Source organism: Periplaneta americana, chromosome 6 (assembly GCF_040183065.1).
Source record: "Periplaneta americana isolate PAMFEO1 chromosome 6, P.americana_PAMFEO1_priV1, whole genome shotgun sequence".
Taxonomy (NCBI): Eukaryota; Metazoa; Arthropoda; class Insecta; order Blattodea; family Blattidae; genus Periplaneta; species Periplaneta americana.
Window position 1 is genome coordinate 113,174,290 of NC_091122.1, and position 14,618 is coordinate 113,188,907.

Sequence of the window (14,618 nt, forward strand, 5' to 3'; positions counted from 1 at the left end):
AATTAAGGCAAGATCTTGGAACGTAGAATTAAATTAATTTTGAATTTCAACTAATATTTGCACATAATCGTTTAACATGGCTTCATCATGAGCAGTTTCTATCGTTGGAAAGTGAGCCATATTACCTTCCCGAAACTGACTTACGAAAAGTGTAAATTTACGACTGAAATCCTGTAATTTATTCAATATATAAAAAAGACCTGGTCTTTTCCCTGAAGAGAGATATTTAAATTGTTGAAGATTAATAAATTCTAACGTACCCTACCTCATGTAATAATGCAACTTTCAACTCCTGAACTATTTTACTGCGATCTTCACCAACAAAACCATCGTAACTCTATGTGTGGACTAGTAATGAAACATTAAAATATTGTGTTTTCTTCTTTCTTTCAAACTTTTGTGGCAGATAAGTATTGACTCAAGCTGCTGTGAAAAAATAAGCATTTTCCCATGCAATATTGAAAGAATTTGCCGGATAATCACTTTTCCGTCTTTTAGATTCCTCCATTATGTAGCCGTAGATAGGCAAAGTGAATAGCTACTGATAATACACACTACACCAGATAGCTGAGTGGACTATGCTCTACCTATAGTAGGTCTAAGTCATTCCGACGTACCTTTCCTGCGAGCTGTTAGACGGCTCTCTCGCTCCGAAGGAGCGGCCGCCGTTTGTGCAGGCCTGTTATAGATCGTGTGCGGTATGATTATAAGCTCGGTAAAGTATAGCCACAAGATGAGTTTTCCGTGTATGCCAGTGTAAAACGAAATCGACCTGTGTAGGTACTATTGTTGAGACTGGTTCTACTGTTGTGAATTAGATGGCGTCTCTATTACTGATTTGTTATGAATATGAAGAGTCCACTTCAAGAATGATGGATGTCATTTGGAATACATTTTGCAGGAGAAGCGATTGAAAGTTTGAAATGCTTAGCGCTCAAAGCTTAACTGTGATTTTCCGATCACTACTGGACAATGACTATCAGTGTTAATGCCATGTAACTCTCTATGTAAGCAATGCATTGACAGTCTTGGTTCATTTTCGACAAAAAAGTGACATCCATCATTCTTGCAGTGGGCTCTTCATATGATTATGGTGATGAATGAAGCCGGTGATATTTAGGGATGTTGTCGCCCGAATTTCCTCGCATTTGCCTTGCGGTTGAGGAAAACCCCTGAAAAACCTCAACCAGGAAACTAAACCCGATCGAGAATCGAACCCAGGCCCTCTGCATAAGATACCAGCATGCTGACCCCTACATTACAAATATGGTCAAGTTTATTTTACATCACCACAATAGAAACATGAAAACAAAATTCTTCAAACAATTGCAATTACATTTTAAACACAGTGTGAAAGATTGGCATCAAATCTAAGAGCGTTGCATGCAGTCGAGATGTTAACGCGAAGGGTTGAAGAAGGAGGGTTAGAAGTTTGGTTGTCAAGGGGATGGATGTTCTTACAGGGATAATCTATTTCTGCTTCCCTTTTGTTGAAAGTTTCATTTTTGTTTCTCGGTTGTGCCTTACGGTAAGATTTCCCAATTGCGTAGCAAAGGGAACAGAAAAGTTGGGACAAGAAAGAGAGGCATGGCAGTTTGGTTTTTGGGGGGAGTGGGGAGGATGGGTTGAATGTGTGTTCGGCAAGGGAAAATCTGAAAGCAATGAATAATAGTCCCTTAGCGATTTAAAAATAAAGAACTGCCTGCTTTGTGTGCACACTGAATGTGATCCACCATACGCAGCATCCTACCGGGTGTTAAAAAATATACCTAATTTAATTTTTCCTCCTTATTCGCTAAAGAAACTCCATAAATAAATTTTAAATTATCGTTATTAGTTTGAACATAAACCACAAGGATTAAACATTTCAGAGTTCTGTTGCTGCTTAAGCATTAAATAAGTATTTTAGCGTAAGTTCCGGTGATGTGATTTTTTCTCGGTATGTGCTCTTACGACGTAGAGAACATATTTTTATATTTGGTATTTCAAATATTACTTTAATATTTACGCAGCCTATGTATTATTGTCTTTAATTTCAAGAACGTTGTTTATTCCGTGATTGTGTAAATCGGTACGCAGTTAAAATAAAGTTGTTGGAATTCATATTTTTATATGTTTGTGTGATTATCGTGTTACTATTTCACTTACCGCTGTTGTTGAAGTTCGAGTTCTTATATAAATATACATTTATAACTCACAGACTTGTCATTAAAGTCACAGATTACTGTTACAATTCACAACAGCACTCTGTTGTTATAGGACAAGACAATCTAGTGCGGATTTATCAGTAATCAATTAAGTACAGTCACTTTTCCATAACTACCCAATATTCATGTCCAAGAACATTTCAGAACCTTCCTTTCAACCATATTAACTCTATGATGTATCGGATGCAGTACTGTCATGGAGGCCATACGGGGCCATATATCGTACGGGAACCCACTTTTTTTTTAATTAATGGTATGAGGAAAACAACATTTTGTCTATATGGAGCCATACGGCATATGGGTGCCTAAGGTTTGTACGCGGAGATCTCTACAGATCTTAGATAATCTGTTGCTGCTCCTAATGTTTTTTGTTTGATGTTAATAAACAAATATTGTCCACTTCTGCAGCACTGGAATCCAGAATTATATAAAATAATGGTTGAAAAACAAGAAGTGGTGCAAATACACACTCCAAGATTCATCGAGACAAGTGGGGCTACATGGTGTATTCTTTTTATCAAGCTTTTTGTACAATTAAAATGTAAAGTAAAACAGTTTCTTTACTTCTTTAATATTAAAAAAATCATTAAATGACAGTCGAAGAGATAGAGAGAGGAGAGGAAAAAATTTATTTCAATGGAGGAAAAAAAGGGGTGGGGCGTATGCCCAAGAAAAAAATTACCTTGCGAGCACTGATCGGATGTATTATAATACCAACTTTTCCTAATATTTTAGCAAAATAATAATGCCTTGAATGTCGTCGTTGTTCCTGCAATAACTCCTATGTGACATATTTATCGATTTTCAGATTTTTGCTCTATTAAATAACTTAAATAGTGATACAGCAAATAATAAAATCTCGTATATGTAATTATATTTCTTTGTTTCGAAAATGTAAGAATTCACAGTCTTCTATGTACTGCTGCCATAGAATGAATTAATGTGTTTCTCTTCCTACTGAACAATTTTATATTTTGCACATAGGAGTTATTGCAGGAACAACGACGATGTACTCGTATAATAGCTACATTGACTAAAATAGCGGAATATGAATAAACTCTATTTTTTGGGGTTATTTGGTTATGAATTGGCCTGCTGAGAATCAACATGCAAAGCCTTGAAGAGTAGCTTTATATTTTTCAGTGCAAAAATTGTAAATATTAGCCTATATAGTATTTCCAACTTCATTTAAACATTAAATTAAGTGCGTAACAGACCCTCGAAAATACAAGAGACTCGACTTCGTCTCGTCTTTTCTAACTTTTCCTCCATTCTGTTATAATGCACTTACTATCCTAACATCGCAATATAGCCTACTATTTCCTTATAGGCCTGTCCATAATTTTTTCTTGTACAACTATTAATATGCATTTAACAATCCCATGTAGCAGTTTTCTGTCTTGGGCAGCCATTTTCAACTGCTGCGCTGTGCCGCGCACATGCCACGAATGATCCCTGGTGTGCCGCGAGAAAATGAAAATAGTTAAAGTTGTCATAGTAAATTGGAAAAATAAAACTGAAAAGAGTAGTGAAAAGCGAGTCCACAAGAGTCAACAATCAGCGAAAGCGGACATGTCAAAATTCAGTAGGCTAAGCACAATCCCTCTGAAACCATAAATATTCCCCCCTGGATGAGAATCACTGATTTAGATTATATGAGAGTGCCGCGGGATTTTAAATTACTCCTTTAGTATGCCATGCAATTGTGTTACTGGTTGTTCTATAAGGTTGTGAAACTTGAACTCTCACTTTGAGAGAGGAACAGAGGTTAAGGTGTTTGAGAATAAGGTGCTTAGAAAAATATTGGGCTAAGAGGGATGAAGTTACAGGAGAATGGAGAAATTTACACAACGCAGAACTGCAAACATTGTATTCATCACCTGACATAATTAGGAATATTAAATCTAGACATTTGAGATGGGAAGGGCATATAGTACGTATGGGCGAATCCAGAAATGCATATAGAGTGTTAGTTAGAAGGCCGGAGGGAAAAAGACCTTTGGGGAGGCCGAGACGTAGATAGGAAGATAATATAAAACTGGATTTGAGGGAGGTGGGATATGGTAGAGACTGGATTAGGATTAATCTTTCCCAGGATAGGGACCGATGGCGGGCTTATGTGAGGGCGGCAATGAACCTCCGGGTTCCTTAAAAGCCATTTGCAAATAAATAGGTAAGTGTGTCACACATCGAAAAACACTGCTCTAGGAGCAAGTCTTTCTTTGAAAAATCCAGCATTCTCCAATCTTCCAACTTTTCCGTCTATCTTTTCGTCTCCGCCCACGATCCACATTATGTTATATTACATTATATTATATTATATTATATTATATTATATTATATTATATTATATTATATTATATTATATTATATTATATTATATTGCATTATATTGTATTATATTATATTATATTATATTATATTATATTATATTATATTATATTATATATCATATTATATTATATTATATTATATTATATTATATTATATTACAACTGTCAAATTGCTTTTAAGGAACCTGGAGTTCATTGCCGACCTCACAATATAATTAAGACCGTCATCTCAGGCTTATGTTGTGGTTACGTAACGAGCTGTTTTTACGGCGATGGGTTTTTACCCTTCAACCAACCCCCAAGTTGGAGGACCACCCATTATTGTCTGTCCGCAACTGCTTATTCCATATATTCACAGCTATTCTCCAAATCTCGAGGCCGTCTCCTCTATGTGCAACCAGAGAACGCGCCATGTTGTGGTGATAGGGACCCATCATACATGGTTATGTTATGTTTTATTATATTATATTATATTATATTATATTATATTATATTATATTATATTATATTATATTATATTACGTTCAGTTTCACCATTCTTTTATTTTCTTCTTGAATTCAGCATGATCTTTGACCTTTCGCCTGACCTAAACAGGATGTTAAAAAAAAAGTATCCAATATTTAGGAGGTGCTAGTATGCATCAAGACAAGAAAATAATGTCTAATAAACATGGGTCCTACAACACATACTTTCTGAGATCTGAACACTTGTTCATAGGAGGTGCTCACTGTGACGTCCATTCATGGCAATGCATTCCTCTGCCCTTCGGCGTAAGGAATCACGCAGTCTTTGAAATTTGTTTTTATACGTTAATAGGAAAGTCCTGATAACGATCCCCAGTTAATCTCTGTGGTAGCACGTATGGCCCTTAATCTATCACCAAGAACGCCTGCCCATACGTTGATTGAGAATCGGTACTGATGCCTTCTTTCTTCAACGTCCTGGGGATTTTCATCAGCCACACATGCTGATTACGAAAATTCAGAACACCATCTCTGCTGAACCCCGCTCATATCCGCAACCAGACTTTTGTTTTCAGTATTACTTGCGAAATATCAGTATTCCATGCCAGGGGTGTCAACTACGGTGTGATCATCTGGTAGTCTGCTGTATTGTATGGGATAAAATTGCATTGCCATGAATGGACGCCACATTGAGCACCTTCTGTGAAGAAGTGTTCAGATCTCAGCAAGTATGTGCCGCAGGACTCATGTTTATTAGATATTATTTTCTTATTTTGATACATACTACCACCTCCTAATATATTAGATACTTTTTAACACCCTGTATACAGTATTACCTATGTTATGCAACAGTCCTAGCAATCGTTGTTCAGTCAAATTGATTTAGCATTTTTCAATGTTCTCAACGAGAGCAATACCCTCTTCGCTTTTCCCATTTTGTTCAACCGAAAAGGAGGACAACAGACCCAACCATTAAGGTGTATTAAATTTGTATTTCCATCGCCAGAATGGACTCACATCCCCCGACTAATTAACACTTGCTTCGTAATTTTTTTTCCTTCTGCGTTGATCCGATGCTAAAAATGTTCAGCGACACTTACACTAGGCCTACTTTTTCGTAGAGTATTTGATCCGAATCAGTTTCTTCAAGAGCTTTTTCAATTTGCTGATTTGGAGTCCTCGACAGTTGTTGAAATGGATCGTGACTTTTGGCCCAACTTTTATGTTAAGCCATTTTCATCCCATTAAGCTGGACAATTATATGTTATATTTGTTAGGTTTTATTTAGTACGTTTATTTTTTTTCATTTTCCTCAATAAATCTCTTTTCATACCGTAAATGCAAACGTAGATGTAGTTTTCACTACTTCCAGTCTGTATAAAATGAATGAAATTACCATTTTAAATAGTTCAATCTATTACAGCAGATGTAGTTTTCGCAATTTCCTGTTTCCATAAAATTAATGAAATTAACATTTTAAATAGTTGAATCTACTACAACAGATGGAGTTTTCGCTATTTCTGTTTCTATAAAATTAATGAATTTAACATTTTAAATAGTTCAATCTTCTACAACAGATGTAATTTTCGCTACTTCCTGTTTATATAAAATTAATGAAATTAACATTTGAAAAATTTCAGTCTACTGCAACACATGTCCAAGGCTGGAACTAGCATGGTAGAGGTTGGGAATTTGGAGGTTAAAAATAGAAGAGGAAAGGAAAAAGAAGATGCGATACATGGTCTACTATCTTGCCCAGTAAATGAAAGAACAAGAAAAAAATTTACTAAAACTAGACGTAGAAATAGGGTATAGGAAATTGTATAGAACAGAAAACGGAAGAAAATTGAGGGAACTCGGAAAATTTTTGTGTGTAGTAAAGAAAAAGTGGTAAGGGAAAACTAAGATATAAATATGTATGCACATAAATAAGAAATAGTAATTCAAGGGAATGAATTTTTGTTAAGATATAAGTAGAATGGCTATACGTAGTAAGGAATATAGGCCAAAGTAGGGTAAACATTGGTAATTTCGTGATAATTTCATGAAAATTGATTTAAAATGTAAATGTGTAAATATATCCTTATTCCGATTTTTTTCATCTAAAAGACGATAATTTGCTGTACAAATCTGGAGATATAAAAGATTGGACATGTTCTTGAACAAGTGCCAAAATCCACTTTTACAGCTTAAGCTAAAAGGTTGGTTATTTCGTGATAATCTTGGTAATTTCGTGATATTACATTGATAATTTCGTAAGAGGTAGAAGAATTGTGGAAAAATTCATTAAAGTGAATTGTAATTCCGTCTAATATTCATAGCAAGAAAACATAGAAATACATATCAACACATAATAAGAATGAAATCGAAGTAAAAATTGAAATTGAAAAGGGATCTTCTTTGCCCTGAAAGGGTGAACACTTTTATTACGGACTTTACTATAGCCTATATTACTAGGGTAACTCCAAAAGTAATGCATAACGTTTGTTTAAAAATTATATTTTTATCCTACAGCTTTGCTATTTTTACAGAATGTAGATGCATCCTTAAGGAATAAAATGTCACTTTTCCACATAATCCCCGTCCCTTTCAACTTTCAACCTAGGAACGAGGGCCTGTAGACCAGCACGGTAAAAGTCTCGACCAACACGTCTGAGCCACTCTTTAGCAGCGTGCACAGGGGAGTCATCTTCTTCGTTCCGCGAAGGGATCCTTCAGTTTCCCAAAGATATGGTAATCGCACGGTGCCAGTTCAGGACTGTAAGGCGGGTGTTTAAGTGTTGTCTACCCGAATTTTCTGATCTGGTCTGTGGTCTTGTGACTGACATATGGCTATGCGTTGTCGTGCAATAACAGAACATCCTGCTTCTCCCGATGTCGTCGAACACGACTCAGTCGAGCTTTAAGTTTCTTGAGAGCTGCCACATACGCGTCAGAATTAATGATGCTTCTGTGTGGCATGATGTCCACAAGCAAGAGTCCTTCTGAATCGAAAAACAGTAGCCATAACTTTTCCTACCGAAGGTGCACTTTTGAATTTCTATTCCTTTGGTGAATTTGCATGATAGCACTCTATTGTCTGCCTCTGTCTCCGGTCCAAAATGGTGGAGCCTTGTTTCATCTTCAGTCACAATTCTTGCAAGTAAGTCACCTAGCACTTAACATTGGCACTTAGCATGATAACAAATCAAACAGAAGCTACACTGAACCCATTGCGTCCCCTTTTCTTTTTTGTTATCACATCTTATCTTCAGATTTCTAAAATTCTTATTGCAGTACAATTTTTAAAATAGCATAAAATGTAACGCTAATGCTCAACAGAATTTCGCCTCAAACAGCTAAGATTTCTATCAGTAAAGATAAGCCTATATGGCGACTATAGCTCTATCTAAAATTCCAAAAACATTTCCTAAAATTTCATTAAGATATAATAAATCGTTGTACCAAATATCATATGCTTACCTTTAGTAATAAGCCTGTAATGTAATTACAAACATCCACAAAATTTGTACACCTGAGAAGTCGACGCTAACTTGCTCTCTCCAAACATAAAAGCTCACGGAAGCAGCTATAATAGTCACACAAAGCGTAGCTGTATGTTTATGGAAACCGGACACATATGCAATCCCTTGGCGGAAATTTGAATCTCGTAACACCATTGGTTAGTTCACGAAAGAGCAAAGAAAAAGTATCACGAAATAACCACTGCCACGAAATTACCAATGCTTACCCTATAATAATACAGTAGTTATTAATAGTAAAATGTAGTTAAGAGTGGGTTCCTAGAAAACAGAAATGTAACAGGACCACCATTAATGAATAATATGATTTTCATGACAATAAATACACATATACAACATTTGTCCACATGTGCAGTATAAGATATATTTCATTCAGTTACAAGCACGTGATTTTGTACGTGAATTCATTGCAGTTCCTTATGTGATATCTGTTCGCAGACACCCGGTTCTTCCCGGATCCGCCTTTTCATTTTCGTTCTTCCAAGTATAGAAAGAAATAAAACTTTACCGCTGTGGTGGCTGTCATTTCTCCAACTTTTCTTTTGTGTCCCCCATATTGTTTAGCCGTTTAATTTGTCTCGTGCATTGTTCGCCGTGCCTTCTTCCGTCATGTTTATCAACTCTTTGTGTTTATCCCTCAGCCTCGCAGATATTTCTTTTCTCCCCTCACCCTTTCGCTCCCCGCCTCGTATTCGTCCGGGATTTCTCCTCGACTTGTTTCACTGTTTACAAGTTGGCATAACTTCTCTAATTCCCTGGGGTCCTAGGTTGGAATCCCAGTCTGGTAATTGGAAACCTCTGAGCGTTCCATTTATAAGTACACATCCACTTTCTTTGTTATGCCCACACAACCTTATTTCTTCGCTTTCTCTCTCTGCCTGCCTTCCTGTCTGTCTGAGACGTTTAACTATTGATTCTGCTCCTTCATCCTTTATTATTTCGCTATACTCTTCATTCTTTTTTAATTTATATACATTTCTTTCTTTCCCTATTTGTAAGTTGGTGTATTGATTGGTTTTGAATTTCTTAATTCCGCTTTAATTTTTTTATGTTATCCTGTAATGTTCCTTATCTCCTTTCCTACATAACTGTCTGTCGATCCACTTATCTACCTATTTTATTTGTCATTCTGTCTGTCAATCTGTCTCTGTCTATTTCTGTCTGTTATTTGTCTCTATCTGTCAGTCTGTTTGCCAGTCTGTCCGTTTCTTTCTGTATGTCTATCTACTTGTTTCTGTCCCTGTCTATATTTCTGTCCTTGATTGTCTGTCCCTTTCTTTATCTGTCTCTCTTTGTCTATCTGTATGTATATCTGTCTGTCTGCCCGTCCGTCCGCCTGTTTGTCTGTCAGCCTGTGGCTCTGCCGGCCTCTCTAATTTTATTTTTTCTTTCTTCCCTTCTTCCTTACTTCTTTTCCTCTCTACCTTTAGTACATACATACATACATACATACATACATACATACATACATACATACATACATACATACATACATACATACAGTTTATTAAGGGATTTTGGCCCCTGCAAAAAGTAAGTAGATAGACTAAGAGCGAGTTACTCATCACTACTGGCGGTCTGGGTCACACAGGTCAGGCCGCGCAATCATAACACCTAACACTTCCTTCTTATCATGTCGCGGTGCCCTCCGCCTTAAAAACAGAACACCTCCACTTATAACCACTACGTCTGTTCACTAAACAATGTCATGATGACATTTTCTTCACATGAGTGTCCCTCAGCTACGAGCATAGATATTATTTTCATTCTTCCTCTTCCCTCTTCCTCTCCTATGCACAATTGTGGTTAAATTTATTTCTTATGACGCAACATACGCCTCGCTCACTAGCCAAACAACCAAGGACAGAGGCAAAAAACGTTGAATCGAGCTGTATAGGTCTCGCAAGCACGAAATACCGACGGAAGGAATACGAATCAAACAATGCGATAAGGATGAGCGGGCGACAGGAAAGTTCACGAGATAACTTGAATGATATTCAAGAGTACAGTCGGAAGAGAAATGACATCGACAGAATCAGTCTTGCTTTGTGATATTACATTACGACTTTAGTTTGTTCCATTGCATGTGTATACGTGTCTTGTATCGCAAGGTATTATTATGTTATTCGTAAACATAAGTTGTGGGTTTAATTAGCTTCGAATTTTTCTCTTGCTACGTTCTTTATTTCCACAGCGATGTCCTCATTTGTTAATCTTCTTGGAAGAGACAGTACTTCCATCGGTTCGTATATACCTCTAGCCCTCTCGGCGTGCCTACACACGTCAAAACAGACAGCAACGCCACCATTGCTTTTCGGTAATCGTTTCTTGCGCGAGCATACATACATACATACATACATACATACATACATACATACATACATACATACATACATACATACATACATACATACATACATACATACATACATACATACATACACTGTATATTAATAATTTAGACTTTCAAACATGAAATATTCTTTTGTATGACTGTGCAATTACGAATACAGATTTCAGTCCTTGTTTCTTTCTTGATTCTCTTTTTTTTATCTTGCTCCTTTTTCTGTCATCTCCTTCAAGATTAGAACCATTATTGGTGTTCATATTTATCAAGATTATGAATTAACATCATTAATTTTTTCATAGTTTTCTGCCAAAGAGAAAATTTTTCACTGCAAATCCAACATTCTCCAGTGTTTCCTGTTTTCTTCCTTCCTTTAAGTTTCCGCATAACATCCATATATCTTAACGTCTCTACCACTGATATCTTCTTCTGCCACGAACTTTTGTACCGTCCACCATTCCTTACAGTGATTCCTTTAGTAGACAGTTTCTTCTCAGAAAGTGATCCAGCCAATTGTTTTTCGTCTAGCCCACTCACTATAGCACAGCTTCATTTCTTATTCTGTCTGACCATTTCAGACGTTCCATTCTTCTCCATATCCACATTTCAATTGCTTTAATCGTTTCTCTTCACCTCATCGTAACGTCCATATTTGTGCCCCAGAAATTCAGAAATAGTGAACCTAAATGTTAATGTATTCAGAAAAGCTCAAGCACACTGTGTAAGACAACATAGGACACACATTCATTCGTTGTTTGAGGCTCGTAACGTCCATTCTCTGACCGAGAGTGTGCGGGAGTGTAGCGGGATCTCTATGACTTTAATCATAGCGTTAATGATTTCTTTACTATTTATTTGTTTAAATCAGAGATGGAAGAAAGAACAATTCCACTCGTACTGCCCTCACACGTAGACCGCATGGGTGCGTCCATTATACTACATGGAATGGAATGGTGTGTATGCTCGAAGGTCCCTCGCGCTACAGATTCCCCCTCGGGTCGCCACCGAACCCCCCTACAGCCTGAAGAATCCCTTTTCCTTTCCAAATAGGCATCACCGCGGTCCCTTAACACCAAGTTCTACGAGAACAACCACCAAGATCGCCATCGCCGACTGAAAACGAACGCTAGATGGAAGTACAGTTGCTCCATGCAATTCATATCAGAGTTATGACGTGACTCCTTCCACTGTCACTAGATGGCAGTATAGCAAACTTGATAAGTTGTTGGCGTCAATGCCTATAAGGCTGAGGAATCTGTTATATAGTGATCAGGTATAGCACTACCACCAGCAACTAATGACCACATACTGCAAGATCCAACTTCGATGTCGGCTCGAAATATAGGAAAGAAACAAAAATGATGATGCAAGAGGGGAAGTGTAATTATGATGGAAAAATGAGTGGGAGGTCCAACATCGAAATTTAAACGGCAATTCTGCTTCAATTAGTTGAGGGAAATCCGGAAAGTAACTCAACCAGGTAACTTGTCTCTACCAGGATTTGAATTTTTTCACAGTCAGACATGCTAACCGTTACTCCACAGTGGTGGACCTTTGCGCTCTCGTATGTTATGTGATGTGTTGTGTATTCTGTTGTGTTGTGTTGTGTTGTATTGTGCTGTGCCATTTCATGTCATGCCATGCCATCACATGCCATATTATGTTATCTAAATTTTTTATGTTGCATTATATCTTCTGTTATGTTATGTTTCACATCATGTTGTGTTAATTCTTCGCCAGCTAGGCGAATTTCTAAAGTATATCAGCTGATTACGCTAAGGTTTCCTTAATATCAATGATTTTAGGATGTAATAATATTAGCCCCTTGACCAGTTCCCCCAGCGTCAAAAATAGGCTTTCCCGGAACGATAAGAAATGGTAATGAAATGAAGATCGGGCCGAATTGTATTTATTTATTTATTTATTTATTTATTTATTTATTTATTTATTTATTTATTTATTTATTTATTTATTTATTTATTTATTTATTTGTTGTGGAACATAACAGGCAAAGCCCAATTACAATGTTCACGACTAACAAATTAATTTATAAAACATAAACAGGGAAAAGGAAACATACACTTACTAAAAACTGGAACAAAATATAAATAAGAGAAAGAAAAAAAGAGAAATTGAAATAAGGTGTGAAAGTAGCTTCAAATTAACTAACAACAATATTCTGTAAAATATGATAACAAATAATTCTGTATCTAGACATATTCATATTGAAAATATCAACATTAGGATGAGGATGTAATTTATTGTATAACTGTAACATTTGCAAAACTGAGGTTTTTTTGTGGGATTCAGTATTTGTCCTTGGTATATAAAATAAATTTCGAAATTTCGTTTTAAGCTTAGGTGGATATAATGTTATATAATAAAATAAACCAACACAGTCCAACTTATTGTTAATAATTTTATAAAGAAAGTTTAAAGATTGACAATTTCGTCAAATTTGCAAACTAGTAAAATGGAAATGTTGAAGCATTGTAGCATAGCTCTCATAGGTAGGATAATCATTATAAAGTCTGGAATATAACCATTTTAGAAATTTATTTTGATTTTTTTCTAGTAACAATATATTTGTTAGTAACTGGGTTCCAGATAACAGCAGCATACTCTAATTTAGATCGAACAATGGAACCCCAATGAAAACTCTACCGTCACTTTGTCCGTCACAAGCGTCACTATGCGTTTTTCAGCGAAAAATCCCAGACTTGACCGAGGCTCGAGTTCGGACGGCTTTCGTGACAGGCCACCAAAAGGAAAATCTTCACCATTACTCCGTATTCTTAATCCAGTCTTACTCTCCATGATCACTCCATGTTCTAAGCAGGGTTGCCAGATAAAGGAAACAAAATCGTCGTACCAACTCATGAAAATTGTCATACTTCAACATAAAATTGTCGTACATCTCTCACTTCGCTGTAGATTATTAGTTAACCGGGGTTCAAATCCTGATTGGGACAAGTTAACTGGTTAAAGTATTTTATGGGATTTTCTCTCAACCATTAAGAGAAAATGCGGAGCAACTTCGGCGCTGGACCGTGGATTTATTTCGCTGGCTTTACCATCTTAATCTGAATCAGACGCTAGATAACTATCGCAGTTGATAAGCGTCGTAAAATCATATAATTCTACAGCAAAATTTCAGTCTCAGTTAAGAATACTACTAATAATTATATATTGTTCATATCCATAATGACATTCGACATTCAAACAAATCACCACCAATTTCTTCATCATCAAAAATGTCATCGCCGCAAAGCGTGCACGATGACGTTGTTCAGAAACAACATTGTTATATTTTAATCAGAAGAAATTTGATCTTTGTTATTTAGTATCAATCAATACGACTGCTGATAAATTATATAAATGTAATTCACACTACAGTCGACTCAAAACCGACACTGCTATAATGTCACGCGTTTAGACTTCTTAATCCTATTGCGGTACTATTTCATTCATAAAATACTTCCTTTATCGAACATACAAGGGAAGTTAATTTAAACTGGTATTACTTTGGTATACATGAAACCTAGAGCTCAAGATGGCAAATTATGACTTGAATGACAAGCGTAGTCACCATATCGATTTTCAAAGTATTTTCCCCACTCTTAAAATATGTTCCTTTTGCGTTAGTGAAGCACATATTGAATGAAGAAAGCTTGTCTGAAAAGGACGAATTAAACATTAATTTTATTTTAATTATATACCAATATTATAAGTTCCAAAATAATTT

At 36.2% G+C, this 14,618-nt stretch overlaps 1 protein-coding gene across 1 annotated transcript in view; it reads left to right on the forward strand.

Annotated features, from left to right (window-relative positions):
- Window positions 1-14,618, forward strand: part of LOC138701649 (chaoptin) — a 1,160,966-nt gene that overhangs the window by 487,335 nt on the left and 659,013 nt on the right. The window lies entirely within an intron of this gene.